This window comes from Passer domesticus, chromosome 9 (genome assembly GCF_036417665.1).
Source record: "Passer domesticus isolate bPasDom1 chromosome 9, bPasDom1.hap1, whole genome shotgun sequence".
Classification (NCBI taxonomy): Eukaryota; Metazoa; Chordata; class Aves; order Passeriformes; family Passeridae; genus Passer; species Passer domesticus.
In genome coordinates, this window is record NC_087482.1 from 7,954,751 (window position 1) to 7,982,377 (window position 27,627).

The 27,627-nt window shown below is 54.0% G+C and overlaps 3 long non-coding RNA genes across 3 annotated transcripts; all 3 read right to left on the minus strand.

Moving 5' to 3' along the window:
- Nucleotides 1-1,280: 1,280 nt before the first annotated feature.
- Nucleotides 1,281-2,082, minus strand: LOC135307540 (uncharacterized). The gene is made up of 3 exons (XR_010368276.1): nt 2,013-2,082; nt 1,824-1,925; nt 1,281-1,394 (listed from the first exon to the last, which is right to left on the minus strand). It is a non-coding gene; the product is annotated as an uncharacterized LOC135307540 (long non-coding RNA).
- A 10,481-nt stretch (nt 2,083-12,563) lies between these two features.
- On the minus strand, nt 12,564-13,648 carry LOC135307406 (uncharacterized). The gene is made up of 4 exons (XR_010368126.1): nt 13,582-13,648; nt 13,309-13,380; nt 13,123-13,221; nt 12,564-12,679 (listed from the first exon to the last, which is right to left on the minus strand). It is a non-coding gene; the product is annotated as an uncharacterized LOC135307406 (long non-coding RNA).
- A 1,085-nt stretch (nt 13,649-14,733) lies between these two features.
- On the minus strand, nt 14,734-15,749 carry LOC135307108 (uncharacterized). The gene is made up of 4 exons (XR_010367840.1): nt 15,632-15,749; nt 15,472-15,543; nt 15,283-15,384; nt 14,734-14,835 (listed from the first exon to the last, which is right to left on the minus strand). It is a non-coding gene; the product is annotated as an uncharacterized LOC135307108 (long non-coding RNA).
- Between the last annotated feature and the right edge of the window lie 11,878 nt (nt 15,750-27,627).

The following is a 27,627-nucleotide window of genomic DNA, read 5'->3' on the forward strand; positions in this document are numbered from 1 at the left end:
CTTCCTGTAGCAGAGGCTGCCATGGAGCCCCTGCTTCCTCCGGGAAATGCTTCTTTCTCCGCAGGCTCTCCTTTGATTTCTGGAGAATGCAAAAGAGACAGATGGATCAGATGGAAACATTCCTGACTGGGAATGGGGAAGGTGACAATTTCAGGAGGCATCAATTGTGAAAGGAATGGATAAGGATCAGAAAACACCCAGGATTTTGGGACAACCCAAGGCTGCTTCCTTCCACAAACAGCCCCAACATCTGATCTGCCTGGACACCAGGAAAATGCAGGGGATCTGAGGGAGGGCATGGACTGTGGTGCAACTGGGGCTGCCAGTCAGCTGATGCCAAATGCCTTCCTGCAGAGGCTGGGCAGAAGCTGCAGCCAGGCCAGGCTGGCAAACAGCCCTGCAGGGCGTGAAAGCAGCAGCGGGGCATCGAGGCTGCCATGGATGCCTTCCTGCTGTGCCGGGCACGGCGTGTCCAGATGTGCAGCCAAAGCCCCTGGCTGCTGAGACCCAGGAGCAGCATGAGGGAAATGCACCCACCTTGTCTTCTCTGCAGACGTTCCTTCAGCATTTGCCACATGATTTCTAATGGGTCCAGGAATTTCTTGTCTGCCATGTCTTTGGTCTCTTCTGGTGGAGGACCTTAAGAGAAAGTAGTTCCATTTCCCAGGAATGGATCCCACAAAATCAGGTCTCAGCCTGTGGGGTCAGCAGGGACACACTACTCACCCCTGCCATGGGAGCTGGACTTTTGTGCAGCATCCAAGGTAGGAGTTGGTGGAGTTGTCCCTGCAGACACGGCTGTAAAACAACAGCCACAGAAGCTTCTGTCACCTGGTTCTTACCAGTCAGTCAAACATTACACCTTGGTGGGACAGTGAGAACACACCTGCAGAATGCTCGGAGGGCTTCACAACCTCAGAGCGCCAGGCTAATGGAGAATCCTTCCCAGCATCCCAGTCCGGAAGCAAACCAAGATGAGAACTGTTTCCATTGTGTGCCAGGGCTGGCTCTGGCCCTGGGCTGGCGGCAGGGCTCCCGCTCGGGGCTGATCCTGTGCCTTGGGCCTCTGGGCACTCAGGGCCAGCTCCGCAGCAGCTGCAGCGCCAGGGACGTTGCTGCACCAGTCCCGTTTCCCCGGGGCTCTGAACCAGCTCCAGAGGCCTGGAAGCCGAGGCGCCTCCAGCTTTGGCTGCTGCCGGGCCGGGCAAGGGCAGGCCCTGGGGGAAGAGCTGCTGCCACACAGCCCCGGCCAGGGCTGAGCCCGGCACAGCAATTACCTGCTGTGCCTGTGCCCGTGTCTGGCTTTGCCTTCCTTCCTGCAGCTGGGGCTCGCACCGAAGATGGAGTGCTTCCTTCAGGAATTGCCACCTTCCACTGAAGCTCTATGTCCATCTCTTGACAAAGGAAGGGAGACAGCTGCATCAGATGGAGCTGTTCCCCACTTGGGCAGTGGCATCAGAGGTAATATTTGTGAAATTTATGGAGCAGGAAAATGGCCAGATTCCAGTGGCATGATGAGAGCACTTCCACCTCCAAACAGCCACCCTTTTCCTAATCTGCAGGGCTGGATATAGTGGGGGATCTCAGGGTGTGTTACAGTTTGGGCTGTCTGTCAGCTGATGCCAAATGCCTTCCGGCAGAGGCTGGGCAGAAGCTGCAGCCAGGCCAGGCTGGGAAACAGCCCTGCAGGGCGTGAAAGCAGCAGCGGGGCAGTGAGGCTGCCATGGATCCCTTCCCGCTGTGCCGGGCATGGCGTGTCCAGATGTGCAGCCAAAGCCCCCGGCTGCTGACTCCCAGGGGAAGCATGAGGGAAATGCACCCACCTTCTCTTGTCTGCAGGGGTTGCTTCAGCTCTTTCCTCATCTGTTTGGATGGTTGCAGGGACATCTTATCTGTTGTATCTTGGACTTTCCCTGTTGGAGTAACTTAGAGAAAAATATTTCCATTTCCCAGGAATGCATCCCACAAAACCAGTGCTCAATTTGTGGGGTCAGCAGGGACACACTACTCACCCCTGCCATGCAGACTGGTCTTGTTGGCAATAACCACCAATGTACGTATGAATCTCCTCCCTGCAGACACACCTGTAACTCAACAGCCACAGAAGCTTCTGCCATCTCTGCTGATCTGCACCGGCACCGCTGAGCCGCAGGAGCGGTGAGGGGATCGTGCAGGGCGAGGGCACACACGTGCATGGTTCTGTGCTGGCACCTGCAGCGATGCCTCCCTGGCCCAGCTTTGGGCTCTGAGCTGGCAGCTCTCCCAGGGGAAAGGCCTTGACCTACCCTCAGCATCTCCCAGAGCCTCAGTCCTGGATGTGGGGCCTTCACCAGCAGGTTCAGCTGCAAAGAAAGGCAGGACAGAAGAGCTCCTGTGGCACTGCAGGAGATCCTCAGGCTGCCCACAAGGCTCAGCCCTGGGGCACAGCCCTGGGCCCGGCCCCTTCCCTCTCTGCTCTTCTCTGTGGCTGCACAGAGCACACGGAAGGACACACTGGCATTGCACACGGGAGGAAGATTGAAAGCTAAATGCTCCTTCCTCCCAATTACAGTGATCCTGTGGGAGCCCTCAGGGCTCCAGAAGGGAGCAGGGCAAGGTTTCCAGATTCTTTCAACCTTAAGATTATGTTAAGGGAAATGGTTTGTAAGTGAGCTTTTGTTGCATTAATCCTGATTATTCACTCAGGAAAGACAGAATGAAAACTTGCCTCCAGCATCCTCAAAGAACTTCAAACCATCCTTCATCAGGACTTCCTGAAAACCCATGTCACTATTCCAGTCTAGAAGGGAGCAGAGATCAGAACCATTTCCATGGTGTGCTAGGATCCCCTTCTGCCACAGGGAACTGGGCAATGCAGGGGTGTTGGGTAAGGCTGTGGGAGCCAGATGTGAATGGACATGGCCAAAGCTGCACAGGGGCCTGGGGAGCTCTGGGCTGGCTCCTGGTCACTCTCCAACCTCTTTGCAGGCCCTTTGCAACATCTCTGGAGGGGTGGCTGGAGTAGCCCAGGGCCCGTGGGGTCTCTCTCCCTCCCACAGAGGAAACCCTCCCTAAAGCCCGGGGCAAAACCATCCCCAGCGCTTCCCAGGGAGCAGGGAGTGCTGTCCCGGGAAAGGGCAGCCAGGCTGCCGGCTCACCTGCTCGCCGCGCTTGCAGCGGAGCAGCCTGGGCAGCCCTGGCAGGCAGGGCCACGGCCAGGAGCAGCAGGAGTAGGAGGTGCAGAGCAAGGGCCATGGTGCCTTGTCCTCCACCAGTCCCGCAGCTCTTGCTGCCACCGCTGTCCCGACACCGCTGTCCCAACGTCAGCACCGCTGCTGCCACCGCCGCTGCTGCCGCAACAGTTGTGCTCAGGGACTGACTGCTGGCTCCTTGTGCTGCTGTGCAACCACGGGGCTCTGGCACCTCTGGCACCTCTGTGACCTCAGGGCCTGCTGAGAGCTCAGCCTGCTGTGACCCCAGAGCCCTGCTGTGACCTCATGGCCTTAGCTGTACCCCCAGAGTGTGCGCCCGTCTGCATGAATGGACTGCCCTGACTGTAAATGTTTTGCTTCATCAAAGGGCCATTGCTCAGCAAAACCTTTCTTTTGCCTGCTGACATTGCTGGTCAGGCTGTGTCCCTCAAGATGCTCTTGATTGTTGCAGTTCAAATTTATTTTATTGATTTCATTTTAAGTCTTGTTTAAGGGCTCTGTTGTGCCCCCATTTTTTTCCTGAGTTGGTTTACCTGTGGGTTTTACCCTCCCTCCAAACTGTCCCTCGTGTCCTTCCCCACCCCTTGTTCCAGCTCTTTCCCTGCCTGTCAAGGCAACCCAGCCCCTTGGTTCCCCAACCTTTGGGCCAATCCCTGACTGCAACTCCCCTTTGGCATTCCCCTACTCCTGGGAGCCCCACTGGCCCTTGTGACCCATCCTCTCCACCCTCCTACCCCAACTGGCCCCAGACACTTGATGTAATCCCCTCACTCCTCTCCTGAGGATTCCCTATTGGTTCATTGTTTGCATCCACCCCATGACTTGTATGTGTACAAAACCCCTTGGGCAGTACAGCTAGGGGCTTCTCATCCTGTTCTCTTCACCTGGACTAAGGTGTTCCTTGCAGAACCTGAAGACAGGGAGCCTCCTCCTTTCTCCTGTGCTTCGTTCCTGTCGTGGCTTGTGTCTGGCACTGGAGAGCAAGTGGCACTAAAGGCTCTGCCTCTGGTAAATCCCCATAGCGAGGCAGTTCCCGACTCCTGCCGTAGTGCCGGAGTTGTAAGAGCTAGCCCAGGTTCCAGCACTCACTTCACTAATGTACCGAATGCCCCTTCTTCAGTGCCTGCTCTGGTGCTCTGCCAGCTCACACAGCAGAGTGTGATTCACATAGTGCAGCCCAGAGTTAGGTTGTTGCAACATTGAAATGGGTGTGGTTGGCAGGATGGCTGGGCATAAATCACTACAGAACTAAAGCAAATGTGTGCACTGTGCCAGGCTGGACTTGAATAGACACAGGAATTGTGGAAAGATGAGGACAAGATAGCAGAGAACAATGGAAAAGCCAGCTGAAAAGGAGGACATGCTAAAGGAGTTATTTGTGCACATTTGGGGCTATATTTTTCTTGGGTGCAAAGCAAAATGAAAAGCTCCTAAATGCCCAACAGATGAGAACTGTGTGTGGTAAATAGGTATGATTCATGCTGACAAAATTGAAAGAGTAATCAATACTGATACAGTAATTAATATTTGGAAATAATAAAACAGTTAAAGGTGTAATGCCAAGCAAGAAAGGGAGAGGAGGGGTTATCCCTCTCCCCACCGTTCTCCTGCAGCTGTTCAGAACAGGAAGAAGCAAGAGATAACAATGACTGAATTTAGTTGGAAGAGAGGAGAATTTGGTTGGACACCAGGCAAATGTTGATTATATGAGATTCACTGCTTTAATGTTAGAACTCAATATTGGTTTATACAGTACCAGCTTGGTGTGCATGTGTAATCCAAAAGATGAACTACAGGACATGGAGGAAGAGGAGAGGCCTTCCTCAAAGAAGATCCCCAAAGAGTGGTACAACTTACTTAAAGAAGTATGGAGCATGCGTGGTAAAGGTGATGATGAGGGCGGTGATACAAGTGTGACGAATCGAAAATGGGAGGAGATGGTAATGACATACAGCATAAAAAGGGGAATTTTGTCTTCACAAGCTAGTCCGTGAGGTGATGGGGGTCCAAAAGCCCTGCACTCCGTACCCCATGCATACCCCGCATGGTTAGTTTTGCCTATACGCTATTATCAGGACCAAATTATTCGTAATTTAAACCAAATTATATAGTCAGTGTTTCGAGTTTATTCAATTGTATATATATTAAGTTACATAATTAAAATTGCTGTTTTATTTAATTTTGTTTGGGTTTGTTTTTTTGGTTTTTTTGATTGGAAAATTTGGCAAATATAACATGTGGAATGTCCTCCACAGCAGAGTGTCAGACCTCTGAATCTTTTTAAACAATTTTATCAAGGTGGAACTGTGGCAGCTTCAGCTGGTGCCTCTGGAGGACCTTGAACAAAGAACCCTTGAGCTTTTCTACCTTCCCAGGTGAAGTGTGATAGTCTGGGGTCTTCCTGCTGTGTCCGAGTGCCAGGCTACTGGCTGGCACCACAGGTCCCCAGACCCTCTGCTGAGGCATCCCTCTCCTACAGTCAAGTTTAGTCTGTCACATTTGGCTTTTCTCTCTGATCCACCACCAGGACCAAAGATCACACGGTCGTGAGGATGTAAAAATGCCTGTTCCTTCTGGAACATTGCTGTTGTGTGACAGCCGTGCAGGCAGAGCGGGCAGCTGTAGGGATACTGACTCGTTTCCCTGGACCCAGCCGTGCTGCATACATCGAGCTGCTGGGTGTTGGTGCTCGCTGGGACGCGGCCCGGCCCGGCACCACGGGAGTTAGGAAGGGTCTTGAAGGAATCCCCACGCGTTAAAGCAGACGATTTAGCCGGGGATTTTAAGTTGTTTCTCAGTTAACCTTGTAAAAGGCCAAAACAAGTCTCCTATGAATTTTGTCCCTGTCAAGTTCATTTCTGCCCCGAAATCCCCTCAGCATTCTCAGGGCAGTGGCAGGAGCCGGGTGCTGGCCCGTAGCCCCGCTGTCCGGGGAGAGCATGGCCCAGAGCGAGCCCCTGCTGCCCGGGATGGCCACAGGCCCGGGGGAGCTGGGCGGGCAACGCCAGGGCCCTGTCCAGGGCTCCTGGGGCTCCTCTGGCATCTGTTCCGTCCCCTCGGGCGCTGAGCGGTGCCCGGCCCGCAGGGCTGTCTGTGCCCGGCCCCAAAAGAGGCAGGGCCGGGGCTGTGGCCCCTGGGCTGGCGGTGCCGCCTGCCCGGCGCTCAGCACTGCCTGTGCCGTGCCGGTGCAGCGTGACCCGGCGGGGCAGCTCCGCCTTGGCGCCTCGCCACCGCCATCCCGGCACGGCGGCTGGCCCTGGGCCGCGGCAGCCCCGAGCCGCACGGGCCCGGGAGGGACTGCCGGAGCTCCCCGTCCCCTGCGTGCCTCAGCAGACACTCCAGCCCCACTGCGTGCAGCAGGAGGGACACAAAGCACCTGCACGCTTACGAGAGTCCACAGCCCTTTCTACATGTGAAATGAGACCTCAGAACCGTGACATGTGCCTCAGGAGAGATCCCAGCAACCTGCACACCTTGGGAGAGATCCCAAACCCTCTGCATGCCTCACACAGGATTCCAAATCCCTTGCATGATTTGAAGTGGACCCCAGTGCCCTCCATGCCTCAGAGGAAACCTAAAATATTCCTGGGTGTGTCACAAGGGACCCCACTCCCTCGTGCACCTTAGGGGGACTCCAAAGCCCCCACGTGCCCTACAGGGAAGTCCAGGCCAGCTACGCCGAGTGTTTTGACCTGGAAAACAAGCCTGGTTGGACCTGGGTTGTTGTGTCTCTGGGGCTGCTCACCAGCCCTGTAGAACCCTGAGGCTACACAGCCCTTCCCTTCCCTTCCCTTCCCTTCCCTTCCCTTCCCTTCCCTTCCCTTCCCTTCCCTTCCCTTCCCTTCCCTTCCCTTCCCTTCCCTTCCCTTCCCTTCCCTTCCCTTCCCTTCCCTTCCCTTCCCTTCCCTTCCCTTCCCTTCCCTTCCCTTCCCTTCCCTTCCCTTCCCTTCCCTTCCCTTCCCTTCCCTTCCCTTCCCTTCCCTTCCCTTCCTTCTGGCCCTGGCTGAGAGCAGCAGACCCTGTGCAGCACCCTGCATTGGTGATGGCCCATCAATTAGGTCCTATCCAGTGTGTGTTAATTAGGGAGGAGCTTTGTTTTGCCTGCTGACATTGCAGGTCAGGCTGTGTCCCTGGAGATACTCTTGATGGCTTCCCTCTTTTCCTGGCCATGGCACTGGAGGAGGTCTGGGCCCAGATGATCCCACGGAAGGAAATGTCCCTCAGCCCAGGGACGCTCAGCATGGGCTGCCCCATCCCCTCGGGGCCCCACCGCTGCTCACAGTGAAGCGATCTGCAGAATAAATAGACTCCACTGTCACCCTGGTTTTTAATGTTCTGTCCTGGATTAGGGTAAATCTGGGAGAAAACCTCCAAAGAGGCCCCCCCAGAAAGCAACCCCACATGGCCCCTTCCCCCCAGCAGGTCGGGAAGGATTCCTTGGAGAGAAGTGGAAAGAACCTGTTTATTTGACAGGCAAAACACCCCCAGCACACAAAATGAACAATACCAGATGACAATGCTTTCACCCATCTGAAAAGGATGACAAATTCAGAAAGTCTTTCCTGGCAGTGGTGGCTCTGCTGTCGCTCCCTCCGGCGCTGGGGATAGCTGCTGCAGCCACAGGATGCAAACTCTCAATGTTTCCCAGGTCCCAGTCTGGAGCAGGTGTGAGTGGTTCCAAAAAGGGAAAGGAAAAACAGTCCAGGGAAAAATCTGGACTGCTTAGCTAAACTGACTAACAAGCAGAAGCCAAAAAGCAAAAGCAAAGCGGGAGCACAGCAGAAGCAAGAGCAAAGCAAGCAACAGAAAGCAAAGCAAAAAGCAAAAGCTGCACTATGTACTGCGCCGTCTGTCTGTCCTGCCAGCCGTGGGGGAGCAGGCTGATAACAAACCAAAACAAACCTTGCTCTTCAGGGCCAGTCGTGAAGGCACAGTACGTAATATCCAGCATTAACAGAACACACGACTGGGGATGCAAGCATCATAACCTCACCCTAGGACAAGTTCTTCTCAGCCTTCTGATGTTTCCATTCTTGTAGCAAACTTTCTCACACATTTTATGCAAATAACTTATTGTTATGCATTCTTTTCTGCAGGAGGAGAAATTTGATGGACTGTTGGTTTGTCCAGTGTCATTGGAGAGGTGGCACTTTCACCCTCCAATCCACTGTCACTTTTGGAAATCTGTAAATGTTGGAGTCAGAAATTCAACTGCCCTCTTTTTTACCTTGGAGAGATGCGTGTCTGTGTTGTTTTATTTCATGTCCTATAGTGACACTCCACAACCTGATGTAGTTATGATGTGGGTATGCGTGTCAGGGCCTGGCCAGGCGAGATGGCTCTCGTGAAAACTTGTGCCCCGAGCCCTGGTCCAAGCCACATCTTTGTTCACAAACATGTTCCATATGCAATGCATTACACAATCTCTTCATGCACATTCAACCCCTGGCCCCGCCTGTCCTCCCCTCACATGGCGATTAGATCCACGCCCTTCTGGGCACGCGTTGTTTCCTGTGGTGGTCACACTGGGGTCTTTGGTGGTCTCTGAGGCCGAAGGCTGTGGTCTTGCTCATGACTGAACTTTTGAACTTTTCTCCTTTGTGCGTGCACTGTGGTCCCCTGGTGCTTATCTGAGTACGTCTGTTGGTTGGATCAGCTTGGAGACAGAGGAGCTCCTTAGTCTAGGCTACCTGCATTCCCTGGTCTTCTCCTGGTGTTATGAGTAAAAAAGTTATCTGTAGCTATGATATTTTATTAAAAATCCTTTCCTAGGATTTTTCCCCTCCTGAGGAGCTGAGGGCCTCAGGAAAGAAATGTAAACAATAACGATCTGCTGCTGTGGAATGCAACAGATGCATCTTCCATTGGTCCATGTGGATTGTTTTCACTTGATGACCAATCACAGCCAACTGTGTTGAGCCTGTGAGCAGTCACAAGATTTTTGTTATGCATTCTATTCTGTTCTTCTTCTTTGTAGCCTTCTGGTCATTTTTTCCTCTCTGTTCTTTTAGTATAGTTTTAATGTACTATTTTAATAGAATATATAATAAATCAGCCTTCTGAAATGGAGTCAAGCCTTGTATCTCCACACCTGGTGTGTTCTTCCCCACAAATTATCCATTTTTTTTAAGGCTGCAAAGTTAAACCGGTTGGGCCAGTTGCTGAGAGTTGAAATGTTGACTATTTGTTGTTGATAGCTTCATGTTGCAATCACCTCTTGTTAATAGTTTTTCTTCAATTACCTGTTAATGGTTAGAAATCAAGCGCAGTTGTCCCCCTGCTGCTTCCCCGGAGCCTGCAGGTAGCAGGGGGAGGTGACATCAGAGCTAGTATGCAGATGAGAATGCATTTCACCAAATTTTGCAATTTTCCAGGAAAAAACCCCTAAAAACATTGAGCCGACATAAAATTAAGAAACCTAAGTAAGGTCTAAAGGTGAGGAACTTAATCCAGTATGTGCTAAGGTCCTTTTTACTCCTCACCCTAACCTGAAAGGATGTCAGCTAGGAAGAGGACCTGGAATGTTAGACCAAAGAAGCGGAATTCCCACTACTCCCTCGAGGACGGAAGCCCCAGCTCTGCCTGCATACCAGCGGACACAGCTGCAGCATCCTCCTCCTCCGTGCCACTCCTGGGAGCAGCGGGGGTGCGGGCGACCTGTCCTTTCTCCCCAACCTGAGCTGAATGTTTTTAATAAAGGCATTAAAAAGGAGAAAGATCTCCTGCCCTATTTATGACACTGGTATTGTCCTACATAGCAAGAAGCTTCAGAAATTTGCATTTTTCTATGCCCTTTGTACCATGGCAGAGGTTTCTTAAGTAAAAGGTTAAAATTCAACACATAATTCTACAATTTAAAATTTAAATGCTTAGTCCATATATTGCTAACTTAATTGAACCCCCCAAAACCTCCATTTCAACAGCAGCCCCTGCCTGGCTTCTGCCTGCCCACACCGTAGGCATCCACGGCTCCTCCTGGGCATGGAGCTCAGTCAGTGCTGGTGCTGGGTGGGCTTTGCTGCTGCTGCCACCTGGACACTGGGGTGACCGTTTGTCCTGGGTTGCAGTGTAAAGATGTATTCTAATGCCATCCTCAAGAGCTGCTGAAACCAGGAGGGGCATTGTTTCTTCCTTATCTCCTGTTAATGGGCCCATCAATGTCTTGCCACATGACTCAGAGATAACTCCCTCCCAGAGCCATTTCTGTTTCATGGCTAATCAAGGACCCACAGCATGAGGCAGAATGATATCAGCCCACTGTGAGATGCTCTGCCCATGGGGGAGGAGCTAAGCATCCCCAGCTGGATATAATCTGGGTTTTGGGACACAACAAGCAGTCTTTCCACTGGATTCCCAGAGGAACCGCCGCCCTTACCCACTGCTTTTCCAGAGGATGAGAGCTACCAGATTGTTTCTACAGGATCACCACTTCCACAAGTCCATTTCATCTGGACTGCTACCACCACCCTAACTAGCAGGGTGTCAGCAGGCTGTATTCTGAGCCTGTCAGTGGTTTTTCTTTTGTATTATTGCATGTGTTTTGATTTTTTTCCCTTTTTCTAATAAATTGTATTTCTGACTTGGAGTCTCTCACTGGTTTTGCTTTCCAACCAGAACAAAGATCCTTCTCTTTATTTAAACAGAAGAATAGGTCATTGCCTACCCTGCAAGTGGGGGGTTGGGGGGGGTGGGGTGGGGGGGGGTGTCACCTTCAGTGATTCCTAGAGGGAAAGGCCAGGGGGCTCAGGGGCAGAGGGAGGGATGTGTTGGTCTCAGGAAGGGCTGGAGGGTGCTGGGCTGCTCCTGGGGTCCCTGGAGGTACTCGAGTTGGCTGGGATGGGACAGACAAAGATAAAAAAAGGGATGAAGGCAGCTTGGGGAGGCCCATGGGGAGAGCAGGTGGCAGTGGGATCTACAGTGTAAGAGGAGGCTTCGTCGTAGACGGTTGTTCTGGGGTCCTCTTCACAGAAGACTTGAGAGAGCTGTCCAGGCCCTTACTGCTGCTGGAGGAGCTGCACACGCTGTCTGGCTGTGAGGTGCAGACACCGTCTTCCAACTTCTGTCCCGAGGTGTACCTGTGCAGAGAGGAGGTGGCTGAGGCCCCAGCTGCCAGTGGCACACTGGCAGCTGGCAAGGCTCCCCAGCACGGCTGGAGCTGCTGGCACAGCTGGGCCCAGCTGGACAGCTGCCCCTCAAGGCCCCGGCCAGCAGGGCACGGCTCTGGGCAGGGTCCCTGGCCAGGAGCGGGCCCCAGAGCGCCTCTGCCTTTCAAGGGCAACCTCGGCCCTGCTCTTTCTCCTCCCCACCTCCCTCTGCCTCTGCCCCGTGCCCCTGGGGCTGCTCTTGGCCAGGCAGCCTCAGTGGGAGCCAGCACTGGCTGCAGCCCCAGCGGGGCCCCAGGACAAGGCCCAGCAATTGAGAGGCCAGTGGAAGCACTGGGCAGCAGCAGAACCCTCAGCAGAGTTATTTGGACAATCATGGACTGGCCACAACTCCACTGCAGCCTCAAAGGGAATGTTCCCTGTCCACGTTAGACTTTCAAAAGAAGCTGTTTGAGGGGGAGAGCAACAAAACACTCACTGTTTTTTGTTCCAGGAATACCCGAATCCAAAGCAGCACAACATGAAGACGAGCTCCAAACAAAGGATGCCTGCCAGTAACCCTAGCCAGCAGCCTGTTCCCTGACAGAAACCCCTTCCGAGGCCATCCTGGGCATTCGGAACTGGACTTGTGGTGCCGGCTGCATCTGTGCGAGCAATGGGGAGTGTGAGCCCGTGCTGTGCTGCACTGCTGAGCTGGCAGCACGGTGGATACGGGCAGGACGTCCTCTGTTTCCCCCAGAGCTGGGGCCTGCAGGCACCTTGCCGGCCCTTGGCACAGGCTGTGCCAGCCAACAAAGCCCAGCAGGCCGGGAGGAGAGCCCGGGGGCAGCGCAGCTGCTTGGGCAGTGGCTGCTGCCAGGGACATGGGCCAAAGCCATCCCTGAGCAGCCACTGCCACCCCTGGCCCTCCCTGTCCCGTGACAGCTCCCCCAGCCCCAGGGGACAGGCTCTGGCCCTCTCAGGACCCAGCGCAGCCCCTGCCCAGTCGGGAGCCAGGGCTGGCTCTGGCCCTGGGCTGGCGGCAGGGCTCCCGCTCGGGGCTGCTCCTGTGCCTTGGGCCTCTGGGCACTCAGGGCCAGCTCTGCAGCAGCTGCAGCACCAGGGACGTTGCTGCACCAGTCCCGTTTCCCCGGGGCTCTGAACCAGCTCCAGAGGCCTGGAAGCCGAGGCGCCTCCAGCTTTGGCTGCTGCCGGGCCGGGCAAGGGCAGGCCCTGGGAGAAGAGCTGCTGCCACACAGCCCCGGCCAGGGCTGAGCCCAGCACAGCAATTATCTGCTGTGCCTGTGCCCGTGTCTGGAATCGCCTTCCTTCCTGCAGCTAGGGCTGCCAATGAGCCACTGCTTCTCCCTGAGTGCTCCTCCTCCTGAACAGCCTTTTGGTCCATCACTTGAAAAAGGAAAAAAGGGACAACTGGATCAAATGGAAATATTCCCCACTGCGAGGTGGCACCTTCAGGAGGCAATGCTTGTCTAAGTCATAGGTAAAGATCAGGAAAAAGCCCAGGTAATTGGGGCTGGGCCAGTGCACTCCCTTGTGCAAACAGCTGCACTGCCTGATCTTCTCAGAGACTGGGAAATGGCAGGGGATCTCAGGCTCACAGTACAGTTGGGGCACCCTATCAGCTAATGCCAAATTCCATCCTGCAGAGGCTGGGGAGGAATTGCAGCCAGGCCAGGCTGGGAAACAGCCCTGCAGGGTGTGAAAGCAGCAGCGGGGCAGCGAGGCTGCCATGGATCCCTTCCTGCTGTGCTGGGCACGGCGTGTCCAGATGTGCAGCCAAAGCCCCCGGCTGCTGAGTCCCAGGGGAAGCATGAGGGAAATGCACCCACCTTGTCCTCCGGGTGCTTTCTTCTGTGTTTGTGTCAGGAATTCATCTGAGTCATGAGACATTTTGGCTGCAGTATCTTGGGTCTTTCCTTTTGGAGGACCTTAAGAGAAAGTAGTTCAATTTCCCAGGAATGGATCCCACAAAAGCAGGGCTCAGCCTGTGGGGTCAGCAGGGACACACTACTCACCCCTGCCATGGGAGCTGGGTTGGGGCCAAGCATCCAGCCCTGGAGCTGGAGAAGTCCTCCCTGCAGACACACCTGTAACTCAACAGCCACAGAAGCTTCTGCCATCTCTGCTGATCTGCACGGGCACCACTGAGCCGCAGGAGCGGTGAGGGGATCGTGCAGGGCGCGGGCACACACGTGCATGGTTCTGTGCTGGCACCTGCAGCGCTGCCTCCCTGGCCCAGCTTTGGGCTCTGAGCTGGCAGCTCTCCCAGGGGAAAGGCCTTGACCTACCCTCAGCATCTCCCAGAGCCTCAGTCCTGGATGTGGGGCCTTCACCGGCAGGTTCAGCTGCAAAGAAAGGCAGGACAGAAGAGCTCCTGTGGCACTGCAGGAGATCCTCAGGCTGCCCACAAGGCTCAGCCCCGGGGCACAGCTCTGGGCCCGGCCCCTTCCCTCTCTGCTCTTCTCTGTGACTGCACAGAGCACACGGAAGGACACACTGGCATTGCACACGGGAGGAAAACTGAAAGATCAATGCTCCTTCGTCCTACTGACAGCGATCCTGAGGGATCCCTCAGGGATCCAGAAGGGAGAAGGGAAAGATTCTCAGAATCCTTCAGCCTTTACATAATGTTAAGGGAAATGGTTTATAAACGAGCTTTTGTTGCATTAATCCTGATTATTCACTCAGGAAGGGCAGAATGAAAACTTGCCTCCAGCATCCTCCAGGAACTTCAAACCATCCTTCATCAGGACTTCCTGAAAACCCATGTCACGATTCCAGTCTAAAAGGGAGCAGAGATCAGAACCATATCTGTGGCATGCTGGGATGCCCGAATGCTACAGGGAAAAGGGCACTGCAAGGGGGTCGTGTAAGGCTATGGGACCCAGATGGGAATGGACATGGCCAAAGCTGCACAGGGGCCTGGGGAGCTCTGGGCTGGCTCCTGATCACTCTCCACACTCTTTCCCTGCCCTCAGCAACACCCCTGGGAGGGGTGGCTGGAGTAGCCCAGGGCCCTGGGGCTCTCTCCCTCAAACTCACAGAATACCCTCCCTAAAGCCCTGGGGAAAACTGCAGCAGGCAGTGCCACAGCTGTCCCTCCCTCCTACACTCCCTCCTGCCCTCCTTCTGCTGGGACAGCTCCCACATCCCAAGGGCAAACAGCCAGGCCCTCTCAGGACACACTGGAGCCTTGCTCTCCCCCTCTGTCCTTTCCCCATCGTGGGCACCCCGTGCAGTCACTGCCAGGTTTCAGGACATGTCTCCCATGGAGGGACCCCAGCAGGACTGCTCAGGACCCGAGGGCCTTGAGCCTGCTCGGGATAATTCCCCTGGGCTGTGCCGCTTTAGTCCAGGCTGTGCCCGCACTGCCAAGCAGCAGAGAGGGCAGCTCAAGCCTCAGCAGGACTCAGGCCCAGAGGCACAGCAATTACCTCCTGTGCCTGTGCCTGGCATGGCCTCCCTTCCTGGAGCTGAGGCTGGCATGCAACCACTGCTTCCTCCGGGAAATGCTTCTTTCTGCACAGGTTCTCTGTTCATTTCTGGAAAATGGAAAAGAGACAGCTGGATAAGATGGAAACATTCCTGACTGGGAATGGGGAAGGTGAGGCATCACTTATGAAAGGAATGGATAAGGATCAGAAAACACCCAGGATTTTGGGACAACCCAAGGCTGCTTCCTTCCCCAAACAGCCCCAACATCTGATCTGCCTGGACACCAGGAAATTGCAGGGGATCTGAGGGAGGGCATGGACTGTGGTGCAACTGGGGCTGCCAGTCAGCTGATGCCAAATGCCTTCCTGCAGAGGCTGGGCAGAAGCTGCAGCCAGGCCAGGCTGGCAAACAGCCCTGCAGGGTGTGAAAGCAGCAGCGGGGCATCGAGGCTGCCATGGATCCCTTCCTGCTGTGCCGGGCACGGCGTGTCCAGATGTGCAGCCAAAGCCCCTGGCTGCTGAGTCCCAGGGGAAGGATGAGGGAAATGCACCCACCTTGTCTTCTCTGCAGACATTCCTTCAGCATTTGCCACATGATTTCTAATGGGTCCTGGTATTTCTTGCCTGCCATGTCTTTGGTCTCTCCTGTCAGAGGACCTTAAGAGAAAGTAGTTCCATTTCCCAGCAATGGACCCCACAAAAGCAGGGCTCAGCCTGAGGGGTCAGCAGGGACACACTACTCACCCCTGCCATGGGAGCTGGGCTTTTGTGCAGCATCCAAGGTAGGAGTTGGTGCAGTCATTGCTCCAGATATATCTGTAACACAACAGCCACAGAAGCTTCTGTCATGTGGTCCTGACCAGTCAGTCAAACATTACGCCTTGGTGGGACAGTGAGAACATACCTGAAGAATGCTCGGAGGGCTTCACAACTTCAGAGCGCCAGGCTAATGGAGAATCCTTCCCAGCATCCCAGTCTGGAAGCAAACCAAGATGAGAACTGTTTCCATTGTGTGCCAGGGCTGGCTCTGGCCCTGGGCTGGCGGCAGGGCTCCCGCTCGGGGCTGCTCCTGTGCCTTGGGCCTCTGGGCACTCAGGGCCAGCTCCGCAGCAGCTGCAGCGCCAGGGATGTTGCTGCACCAACGTCCGGGGCTCTGAACCAGCTCCAGAGGCCTGGAAGCCGAGGCGCCTCCAGCTTTGGCTGCTGCCGGGCCGGGCAAGGGCAGGCCCTGGGGGAAGAGCTGCTGCCACACAGCCCCGGCCAGGCCTGAGCCCGGCACAGCAATTACCTGCTGTGCCTGTGCCCGTGTCTGGCATTGCCTTCCTTCCTGCAGCTGGGGCTCGCATTGAAGATGGAGTGCTTCCTTCAGGAATTGCCACCTTCCACTGAAGCTCTATGTCCATCTCTTGACAAAGGAAGGGAGACAGCTGCATCAGATGGAGCTGTTCCCCACTTGGGCAGTGGCATCAGAGGTAATATTTGTGAAATTTATGGAGCAGGAAAATGGCCAGGTTACAGTGGCATGATGTGAGCACTTCCACCTCCAAACAGCCACCCTTTTCCTAATCTGCAGGGCTGGATATAGTGGGGGATCTCAGGGTGTGTTACAGTTTGGGCTGCCTGTCAGCTGATGCCAAATGCCTTCCGGCAGAGGCTGGGCAGAAGCTGCAGCCAGGCCAGGCTGGGAAACAGCCCTGCAGGGCGTGAAAGCAGCAGCGGGGCAGCGAGGCTGCCATGGATCCCTTCCCGCTGTGCCGGGCATGGCGTGTCCAGAAGTGCAGCCAAAGCCCCCGGCTGCTGACTCCCAGGGGAAGCATGAGGGAAATGCACCCACCTTCTCTTGTCTGCAGGGGTTCCTTCAGCTCTTTCCTCATCTGTTTGGATGGTTGCAGGGACATCTTATCTGTTGTATCTTGGACTTTCCCTGTTGGAGTAACTTAGAGAAAAATATTTCCATTTCCCAGGAATGCATCCCACAAAACCAGTGCTCAACTTGTGGGGTCAGCAGGGACACACTACTCACCCCTGCCATGCAGACTGGTCTTGTTGGCAATAACCACCAATGTACGTATGAATCTCCTCCCTGCAGACACACCTGTAACTCAACAGCCACAGAAGCTTCTGCCATCTCTGCTGATCTGCACGGGCACCACTGAGCCGCAGGAGTGGTGAGGGGATCGTGCAGGGCGCGGGCACACACGTGCATGGTTCTGTGCTGGCACCTGCAGCGATGCCTCCCTGGCCCAGCTTTGGGCTCTGAGCTGGCAGCTCTCCCAGGGGAAAGGCCTTGACCTACCCTCAGCATCTCCCACAGCCTCAGTCCTGGATGTGGGGCCTTCACCAGCAGGTTCAGCTGCAAAGAAAGGCAGGACAGAAGAGCTCCTGTGGCACTGCAGGAGATCCTCAGGCTGCCCACAAGGCTCAGCCCCGGGGCACAGCCCTGGGCCCGGCCCAGCCCCTTCCCTCTCTGCTCTTCTCTGTGACTGCACAGAGCACACAGAAGGACACACTGGCATTGCACACGGGAGGAAGATTGAAAGCTAAATGCTCCTTCCTCCCAATGACAGTGATCCTGTGGGAGCCCTCAGGGCTCCAGAAGGGAGCAGGGCAAGGTTTCCAGATTCTTTCAACCTTAAGATTATGTTAAGGGAAATGGTTTGTAAGTGAGCTTTTGTTGCATTAATCCTGATTATTCACTCAGGAAAGACAGAATGAAAACTTGCCTCCAGCATCCTCAAAGAACTTCAAACCATCCTTCATCAGGACTTCCTGAAAACCCATGTCACTATTCCAGTCTAGAAGGGAGCAGAGATCAGAACCATTTCCATGGTGTGCTAGGATCCCCTTCTGCCACAGGGAACTGGGCAATGCAGGGGTGTTGGGTAAGGCTGTGGGAGCCAGATGTGAATGGACATGGCCAAAGCTGCACAGGGGCCTGGGGAGCTCTGGGCTGGCTCCTGGTCACTCTCCAACCTCTTTGCAGGCCCTTTGCAACATCTCCGGAGGGGTGGCTGGAGTAGCCCAGGGCCCGTGGGGTCTCTCTCCCTCCCACAGAGGAAACCCTCCCTAAAGCCCGGGGCAAAACCATCCCCAGCGCTTCCCAGGGAGCAGGGAGTGCTGTCCCGGGAAAGGGCAGCCAGGCTGCCGGCTCACCTGCTCGCCGCGCTTGCAGCGGAGCAGCCTGGGCAGCCCTGGCAGGCAGGGCCACGGCCAGGAGCAGCAGGAGTAGGAGGTGCAGAGCAAGGGCCATGGTGCCTTGTCCTCCGCCAGTCCCGCAGCTCTTGCTGCCACCGCTGTCCCGACACCGCTGTCCCAACGTCAGCACCGCTGCTGCCACCGCCGCTGCTGCCGCAACAGTTGTGCTCAGGGACTGACTGCTGGCTCCTTGTGCTGCTGTGCAACCACGGGGCTCTGGCACCTCTGGCACCTCTGTGACCTCAGGGCCTGCTGAGAGCTCAGCCTGCTGTGACCCCAGAGCCCTGCTGTGACCTCATGGCCTCAGCTGTAACCCCAGAGTGTGCGCCCGTCTGCATGAATGGACTGCCCTGACTGTAAATGTTTTGCTTCATCAAAGGGCCATTGCTCAGCAAAACCTTTCTTTTGCCTGCTGACATTGCTGGTCTGACTGTGTCCCTCAAGATGCTCTTGATTGTTGCAGTTCAAATTTATTTTATTGATTTCATTTTAAGTCTTGTTTAAGGGCTCTGTTGTGCCCCCATGTTTTTCCTGAGTTGGTTCACCTGTGGGTTTTACCCTCCCTCCAAACTGTCCCTCGTGCCCTTCCCCACCCCTTGGTCCAGCTCTTTCCCTGCCTGTCAAGGCAACCCAGCCCCTTGGTTCCCCAACCTTTGGGCAATCCCTGACTGCAACTCCCCTTTGGAATTCCCCTACTCCTGGGAGCCCCACTGGCCCTTGTGACCCATCCTCTCCACCCTCCTACCCCAACTGGCCCCAGACACTTGATGTAATCCCCTCACTCCTCTCCTGAGGATTCCCTATTGGTTCATTGTTTGCATCCACCCCATGACTTGTATGTGTACAAAACCCCTTGGGCAGTACAGCTAGGGGCTTCTCATCCTGTTCTCTTCACCTGGACTAAGGTGTTCCTTGCAGAACCTGAAGACAGGGAGCCTCCTCCTTTCTCCTGTGCTTCGTTCCTGTCGTGGCTTGTGTCTGGCACTGGAGAGCAAGTGGCACTAAAGGCTCTGCCTCTGGTAAATGCCCATAGCGAGGCAGTTCCCGACTCCTGCCGTAGTGCCGGAGTTGTAAGAGCTAGCCCAGGTTCCAGCACTCACTTCACTAATGTACCGAATGCCCCTTCTTCAGTGCCTGCTCTGGTGCTCTGCCATCTCACACAGCAGAGTGTGATTCACATAGTGCAGCCCAGAGTTAGGTTGTTGCAACATTGAAATGGGTGTGGTTGGCAGGATGGCTGGGCATAAATCACTACAGAACTAAAGCATATGCGTGCACTGTGCCAGGCTGGACTTGAATAGACACAGGAATTGTGGAAAGATGAGGACAAGATAGCAGAGAACAATGGAAAAACCAGCTGAAAAGGAGGACATGCTAAAGGAGTTATTTGTGCACATTTGGGGCTATATTTTTCTTGGGTGCAAAGCAAAGTGAAAAGCTCCTAAATGCCCAACAGATGAGAACTGTGTGTGGTAAATAGGTATGATTCATGATGATTGATTCACAAAATGGAAACAGTAATCAATACTGATACAGTAATTAATATTTGGAAATAATAAAACAGTTAAAGGTCTAATGCCAAGCAAGAAAAGGAGAGGAGGGGTTATCCCTCTCCCCACCGTTCTCCGGCAGCTGTTCAGAACAGGAAGAAGCAAGAGATAACAATGACTAAATGTAGTTGGAAGAGAGGAGAATTTGGTTGGACACCAGGCAAATGTTGATTATATGAGATTCACTGCTTTAATGTTAGAACACAGTATTGGCTTATACTGTAGCAGCTTGGTGCTCATGTGTAATCCAAAAGGTGAACTACAGGACATGGAGGAAGAGGAGAGGCCTTCCTCAAAGAAGATCCCCAAAGAGTGGTGCAACTTACTTAAAGAAGTGTGGAGCATGAGTGGTAAAGGTGATGATGAGGGCAGTGATACAAGTGTGATGAATTGAAAATGGGAGGAGATGGTAATGGCCAAATACAGCATAAAAAGGGGAATGTTGGCTTGACAAGCTTGTACGTGAGGTGACGGGGGGTCCAAAAGCCCTGCACTCCGTACCCCACGCATACCCCGCGAGGTTATTTTTGCCTATACGCTATTATCAGGAGGAAATTATTCGTTATTTACAGCAAATGATACTGTCAATATTTTAAGTGTATTCAATTGTATATATATTAAGCTACATAATTCAAATTGCTGTTTTATTTAATTTTGTTTGGTTGGTTTTTTTTTTGTGTTTTTTTTTTTTTAATTGGAAAATTGGGCAAATATGACCTGTGGAATGTCCTCCACAGCAGAGTGTCAGACCTCTGGATCTTTTTAAACACTTTTATCAAGATGGAACTGTGGCAGCTTCAGCTGGTGCCTCTGGAGGACCTTGAACAAAGAACCCCTGAGCTTTTCTACCCTCCCAGGTGAAGTGTGATAGTCTGGGGTCTTCCTGCTGTGTCCGAGTGCCGGGCCACTGGCTGGCACCACAGGTCCCCAGACCCTCTGCTGAGGCATCCCTCTCTTAGAGTCAAGTTTAGTCTGTCACATTTGGCTTTTCTCTCTGATCCACCACCAGGACCAAAGATCACACGGTCGTGAGGATGTAAAAATGCCTGTTCCTTCTGGAACATTGCTGTTGCGTGACAGCCGTGCAGGCAGAGCGGGCAGCTGTAGGGACACTGACTCATTTCCCTGGTGCCAGCCGTGCTGCATCCATCGAGCTGCTGGGTGTTGGTGCTCACTGGGACGCGGCCCGGCCCGGCACCACGGGAGTTAGGAAGGGTCTTGAAGGAATCCCCACACGTTAAAGCAGACAATTTAGCCGGGGATTTTAAGTTGTTTCTCAGTTAACCTTGTAAAAGGCCAAAACAAGTCTCCTATGAATTCTGTCCCTGTCAAGTTCAGTTCCGCCCCGAAAGCCCCTCAGCATTCTCAGGGCAGTGGCAGGAGCCGGGTGCTGGCCCGGAGCCCTGCTGTCCGGGGAGAGCATGGCCCAGAGCGAGCCCCTGCTGCCCGGGATGGCCACAGGCCCGGGGGAGCTGGGCGGGCAACGCCAGGGCCCTGTCCAGGGCTCCTGGGGCTCCTCTGGCATCTGTTGCGTCCCCTCGGGCGCTGAGCGGTGCCCGTCCCGCGGGGCTGTCTGTGCCCGGCCCCAAAAGAGGCAGGGCCAAGGCTGTGGCCCCTGGGCTGGCGGTGCCGCCTGCCCGGCGCTCGGCACTGCCTGTGCCGTGCCGATGCAGCGTGACCCGGCGGGGCAGCTCCGCCTCGGCGCCTCGCCACCGCCATCCCGGCACGGCGGCTGGCCCTGGGCCGCGGCAGCCCCGAGCCGCACGGGCCCGGGAGGGACTGCCGGAGGTCCCCGTCCCCTGCGTGCCTCAGCAGACACTCCAGCCCCACTGCGTGCAGCAGGAGGGACACAAAGCACCTGCACGCTTACGAGAGTCCACAGCCCTTTGTACATGTGAAATGAGACCCCAGAACCGTGACATTTGCCTCAGGAGAGATCCCAGCACCCTGCACACCTTGGGAGAGATCCCAAACCCTCTGCATGACTCACACAGGATTCCAAATCCCTTGCATGACTTGAAGTGGACCCCAGTGGCCTCCATGCCTCAGAGGAAACCTAAAATATTCCTGGGTGTGTCACAAGGGACCCCAGCCCCTCATGCACCTTAGGGGGACTCCAAAGCCCCCATGTGCCCTACAGGGAAGTCCAGGCCAGCTACGCCGAGTGTTTTGACCTGGAAAACAAGCCTGGTTGGACCTGGGTTGTTGTGTCTCTGGGGCTGCTCACCAGCCCTGTCGGACCCTGAGGCTACACAGCCCTCCCCTCCCCTCCCCTCCCCTCCCCTCCCCTCCCCTCCCCTCCCCTCCCCTCCCCTCCCCTCCCCTCCCCTCCCCTCCCCTCCCCTCCCCTCCCCTTCCCTTCCCTTCCCTTCCCTTCCCTTCCCTTCCCTTCCCTTCCCTTCCCTTCCCTTCCCTTCCCTTCCCTCCCCTTCCCTCCCCTTCCCTCCCCTCCCCTCCCCTCCCCTCCCCTCCCCTCCCCTCCCCTCCCCTCCCCTCCCCTCCCCTCCCCTCCCCTCCCCTCCCCTCCCCTCCCCTCCCCTCCCCTTCCCTTCCCTCCTCTTCCCTTCCCTTCCCTTCCCTTCCCTTCCCTTCCCTTCCCTTCCCTTCCCTTCCCTTCCCTTCCCTTCCCTTCCCTTCCCTTCCCTTCCCTTCCCTTCCCTTCCCTTCCCTTCCCTTCCCTTCCCTTCCCTTCCCTTCCCTTCCCTTCCCTTCCCTTCCCTTCCCTTCCCTTCCCTTCCCTTCCCTTCCCTTCCCTTCCCTTCCCTTCCCTTCCCTTCCCTTCCCTTCCCTTCCCTTCCCTTCCCTTCCCTTCCCTTCCCTTCCCTTCCCTTCCCTTCCCTTCCCTTCCCTTCCCTCCCCTCCCCTCCCCTCCCCTCCCCTCCCCTCCCCTCCCCTCCCCTCCCCTCCCCTCCCCTCCCCTCCCCTCCCCTTCCCTTCCCTTCCCTTCCCTTCCCTTCCCTTCCCTTCCCTTCCCTTCCCTTCCCTTCCCTTCCCTTCCCTTCCCTTCCCTTCCCTTCCCTTCCCTTCCCTTCCCTTCCCTTCCCTTCCCTTCCCTTCCCTTCCCTTCCCTTCCCTTCCCTTCCCTTCCCTTCCTTCTGGCCCTGGCTGAGAGCAGCAGACCCTGTGCAGCACCCTGCATTGGTGATGGCCCATCAATTAGGTCCTATCCAGTGTGTGTTAATTAGGGAGGAGCTTTGTTTTGCCTGCTGACATTGCTGGTCAGGCTGTGTCCTTGGAGATACTCTTGATGGCTTCCCTCTTTTCCTGGCCATGGCACTGGAGGAGGGCTGGGCCCAGATGATCCCACGGAAGGAAATGTCCCTCAGCCCAGGGACGCTCAGCATGGGCTGCCCCATCCCCTCGGGGCCCCACCGCTGGTCACAGTGAAGCCATCTGCAGAATAAATAGACTCCACTGTCGCCCTGGTTTTTAATGTTCTGTCCTGGATTAGGGTAAATCTGGGAGAAAACCTCCAAAGGGGCCCCCCCAGAAAGCAACCCCACATGGCCCCTTCCCCCCAGCAGGTCGGGAAGGATTCCTTGGAGAGAAGTGGAAAGAACCTGTTTATTTGACAGGCAAAACACCCCCAGCACACAAAATGAACAATACCAGATGACAATGCTTTCACCCATCTGAAAAGGATGACAAATTCAGAAAGTCTTTCCTGGCAGTGGTGGCTCTGCTGTCGCTCCCTCCGGCGCTGGGGATAGCTGCTGCAGCCACAGGATGCAAACTCTCGGTGTTTCCCAGGTCCCAGTCCGGAGCAGGTGTGAGTGGTTCCAAAAAGGGAAAGGAAAAACAGTCCAGGGAAAAATCCGGACTGCTTAGCTAAACTAACAAGCAGAAGCCAAAAAGCAAAAGCAAAGCAGGAGCACAGCAGAAGCAAGAGCAAAGCAAGCAACAGAAAGCAAAGCAAATAGCAAAAGCTGCACTATGAACTGCGCCGTCTGTCTGTCCTGCCAGCCGTGGGGGAACAGGCTGATAACAAACCAAAACAAACCTTGCTCTTCAGGGCCAGTCGTGAAGGCACAGTACGTAATATCCAGCATTAACAGAACACACGACTGGGGATGCAAGCATCATAACCTCACCCTAGGACAAGTTCTTCTCAGCCTTCTGATGTTTACATTCTTGTAGCAAACTTTCTCACGCACTTTATGCAAATAACGTATTGTTATGCATTCTTTTCTGCAAGAGGAGAAATTTGATGGACTGTTGGTTTGTCCAGTGTCATTGGAGAGGTGGCACTTTCACCCTCCAATCCACTGTAACTTTTGGAAATCTGTAAATGTTGGAGTCAGAAATTCAACTCCCCTCTTTTTTACCTTGGAGAGATGCGTGTCTGTGTTGTTTTATTTCATGTCCTATAGTGACACTCCAAAACCTGATGTATTTATGAAGTGGGTATGCGTGTCAGGGCCTGGCACAGGCGAGATGGCTCTCGTGAAAACTTGTGCCCCGAGCCCTGGACTGAGCCACATCTTTGTTCACAAACATGTTCCATATGCAATGCATTACACAATCTCTTCATGCATATTCAACCCCTGGCCCCACCTGTCCTCCCCTCACATGGCGATGAGATCCATGCCCTTCTGGGCACACGTTGTTTCCTGTGGTGGTCACACTGGGGTCTTTGGTGGTCTCTGAGGCCGAAAGCTGTGGTCTTCCTCATGACTGAACTTTTGAACTTTTCTCCTTTGTGCGTGCACTGTGGTCCCCTGGTGCTTATCTGAGTACGTCTGTTGGTTGGATCAGCTTGGAGACAGAGGAGCTCCTTAGTCTAGGCTTCTTGCATTCCCTGGTCTTCTCCTGGTGTTATGAGTAAAAAAGTTATCTGTAGCTATGATATTTTATTAAAAATCCTTTCCTGGGATTTTTCCCCTCCTGAGGAGCTGAGGGCCTCAGGAAAGAAATGTAAACAATAACGATCTGCTGCTGTGGAATGCAACAGATGCATCTTCCATTGGTCCATGTGGATTGTTTTCACTTGATGACCAATCACAGCCAACTGTGTTGAGCCTGTGAGCAGTCACAAGATTTTTGTTATGCATTCTATTCTATTCTATTCTTCTTCTTTGTAGCCTTCTGGTCATTTTTTCCTCTCTGTTGTTTTTGTATAGTTTTACTGTAGTATTTTAATAGAATATATAATAAATCAGCCTTCTGAAATGGAGTCAAGCCTCGTGTCTCCACACCTGGTGTGTTCGCCCCAACAAATTATCCATTTTTTTTAAGGCTGCAAAGTTAAACCGGTTGGGCCAGTTGCTGAGAGTTGAAATGTTGACTATTTGTTGTTGATAGCTTCATGTTGCAATCACCTCTTGTTAATAGTTTTTCTTCAATTACCTGTCAATGGTTAGAAATCAAGCGCAGTTGTCCCCCTGCTGCTTCCCAGGAGCCTGAAGGTTGCAGGGGGAGGTGACATCAGAGCTGGTATGCAGATGAGAATGCATTTCACCAAATTTTGCAATTTTCCAGGAAAAAAAACCTTAAAAACAAGAAGCCAACATGGAATTATTAAACCTAAGTAATGTCTAAAAGTGAGGAACTTAATCCTTAGTATCTGCTAAGATCCTTTTTACTTTTCACCCTAACCTGAAAGGATGTCAGCTAGAAAGAGGACCTGTAATGTTAGAACAAAAAAGCGGAATTCCCACTACTCCCTCGAGGACGGAAGCCCCAGCTCTCCCTGCATACCAGCGGACACAGCTGCATCATCCTCCTCCTCCGTGCCACTCCTGGCAGCAGCGGGGGTGCGGGCGACCTGTTGTTTCTCCCCAACCTGAGCTGAATGTTTTTAATAAAGGCATTAAAAAGGAGAAAGATCTCCTGCCCTGTTTATGACACTGGTATTCTCCTACATAGCAAGAAGCTTCAGAAATTTGCATTTTCCTATGCCCTTTGTACCTTGGCAGAGTTTTCTTAAGTAAAAGGTTAAAATTCAACATATAATTCTACAATTTAAAATTTAAATGCTTAGTCCATATATTGCTAACTTAATTGAACCCCCCAAAACCTCCATTTCAACAGCAGTCCCTGCCTGGCTTCTGCCTGCCCACACCGTGGGCATCCACGGCTCCTCCTGGGCATGGAGCTCAGTCAGTGCTGGTGCTGGGTGGGCTTTGCTGCTGCTGCCACCTGGACAATGGGGTGACCGCTTGTCCTAGGTTACAGTATAAACATGTATTCCATTCCCATCCTCAAGAGCTGCTGAAACCAGGAGCCTTATCTCCTGTTAATCAACAAGATCACCGCTCTGTCTCCACCTACCAAGGAGAAGAAAACACAAGTTTTCCTAGGTGCCGTAGGCTTTTGGAGAATGCACATTCCCGAGGACAGGCAGATTGTGAGCCCTCTCTACCTTGTCACCCACAAGAAGAACGATTTCCACTGGTGTCCTGAACAGCAACAAGTCCTTGCCCAGATTAAGCAGGCAATCGCTCATGCGGTAGCTCTTGGCCCAGTCAGGATGGGACCAGAGGTGAAGAATGTGCTCTACTCTGCAGCTGGGAACCATGGTTTGTCCTGGAGTCTTTGGCAGAGGTGCCTGGTGAGACTCAAGGCTGACCACTAGGATTCTGGAGATGGAGTTATGAAGGCTCTGAAGTAAACTACATTCCCAGAGAGAAGGAAATCTTGGCTGCCTATGAAGGAGTTCAAGCTGCCTCAGAAGTAACTGGCACCAAAACGCAGCTGCTTCTGGCACCCCAGCTACCAGTGCTGGGCTGGATGTTTAAAGGAAATGTTCCCTCCACACATCACGCCACTGACACCACATGGAGCAAATGGATTGCCCTCATCACGCAGCGCACCCAGATTGGAAATGCGAATGGCCCTGGCATTTGGGAAATTCTATCAAACTGGCCTGAAGGGGAGACTTTTGGATTGTCTTCTGAAGAAGAAGAGGAGCAAGTGGCATGTGCCAAGGAAGCCCCACCATATAGTGAGCTACCGGAGCCTATCAGACAATATGCCCTCTTCTGTAATGGTTCCTGCTGAATTATAGGCACTAACTGGAAATGGAAAGCTGCAGCGTGGAACCCCACAGGACAAGTTGCACAAGCTACTGAGGGACAAGCTGGATCAAGTCAGGTTGCACAGCTTAAAGCCGTCCAGCTGGCTTTGGCTATTGCCAAACGAGAGAAGTGGCTGAGGCTCTATCTCTACGCCGATTCATGGATGGCAGCTAATGCTCTGTGGGGATGGCTGCATTGCTGGAAAAAGGCCAACTGGCAGCGCAGAGGGAAACCCATCTGGGCCACCAAGATTTGGCAGGACATTGCCACCCGAGTAGAGAGGCTGACCGTGAGATTCGACATGTGGATGTGCATGTACCCGAGAGTCGGGCTAATGAAGAGCATCACAACAACAAACAGGTGGACCAAGCTGCCAAGGTGAAAGTATCACAGGTGGATCTAGACTGGCAGCACAAGGGAGAATCATTCCTAGCTCTCTCGTTGGGCCCACGGTGCCTCTGGTCGTCAGGGGAGAGATGCAACATAGCGATGGGCCCGTGACCGAGGGGTGGGCCTTGCTATGGACAACATCTCACAGGTCATCCACAACTGCGAGAGCTGCGCTGCAATCAAACAGGCCAAGCGGGTGAAGCCTCTGTGGTACGGTGGGCGATGGTTGAAGTACAGGTATGGGGAAGCCTGGCAAACTGACCTCACCACGCTTCCCCAAACCTGCCAAGGCAAGCGCTACATGCTGACCATGGTAGAACCTACCACAGAGTGGTTGGAAACCTACCCTGTGCCTCATGCTACTGCCTGGAACACCATCTTGGGCCTAGAAAAGCAAATCCTGTGGAGACAAGGCACCCCTGAGAGAATTGAGTCAGACAATGGAATTCATTTCAAGAACAGCCTTATCAACACCTGGGCCAGAGAACATGGCATTGAAAGGACATATCATATCCCCTATCACACACCAGCTGCCGGGAAAGTTGAATGATGCAACGCACTACTTAAGACTATCCTGAAGGCACTTGGTGGAGGAACCTTCAGGAACTGGGAACTGAACTTAGCAAAAGCCATCTGGATGGTCAAAACCTGAGGACCTATCAATCCTGGTGCTGCCCAGTCTGAACCCCTGCACACAGGGGATGGAGACAAAGTTCCTGTGATACACATGAAAGGTATTTTAGGAAAGA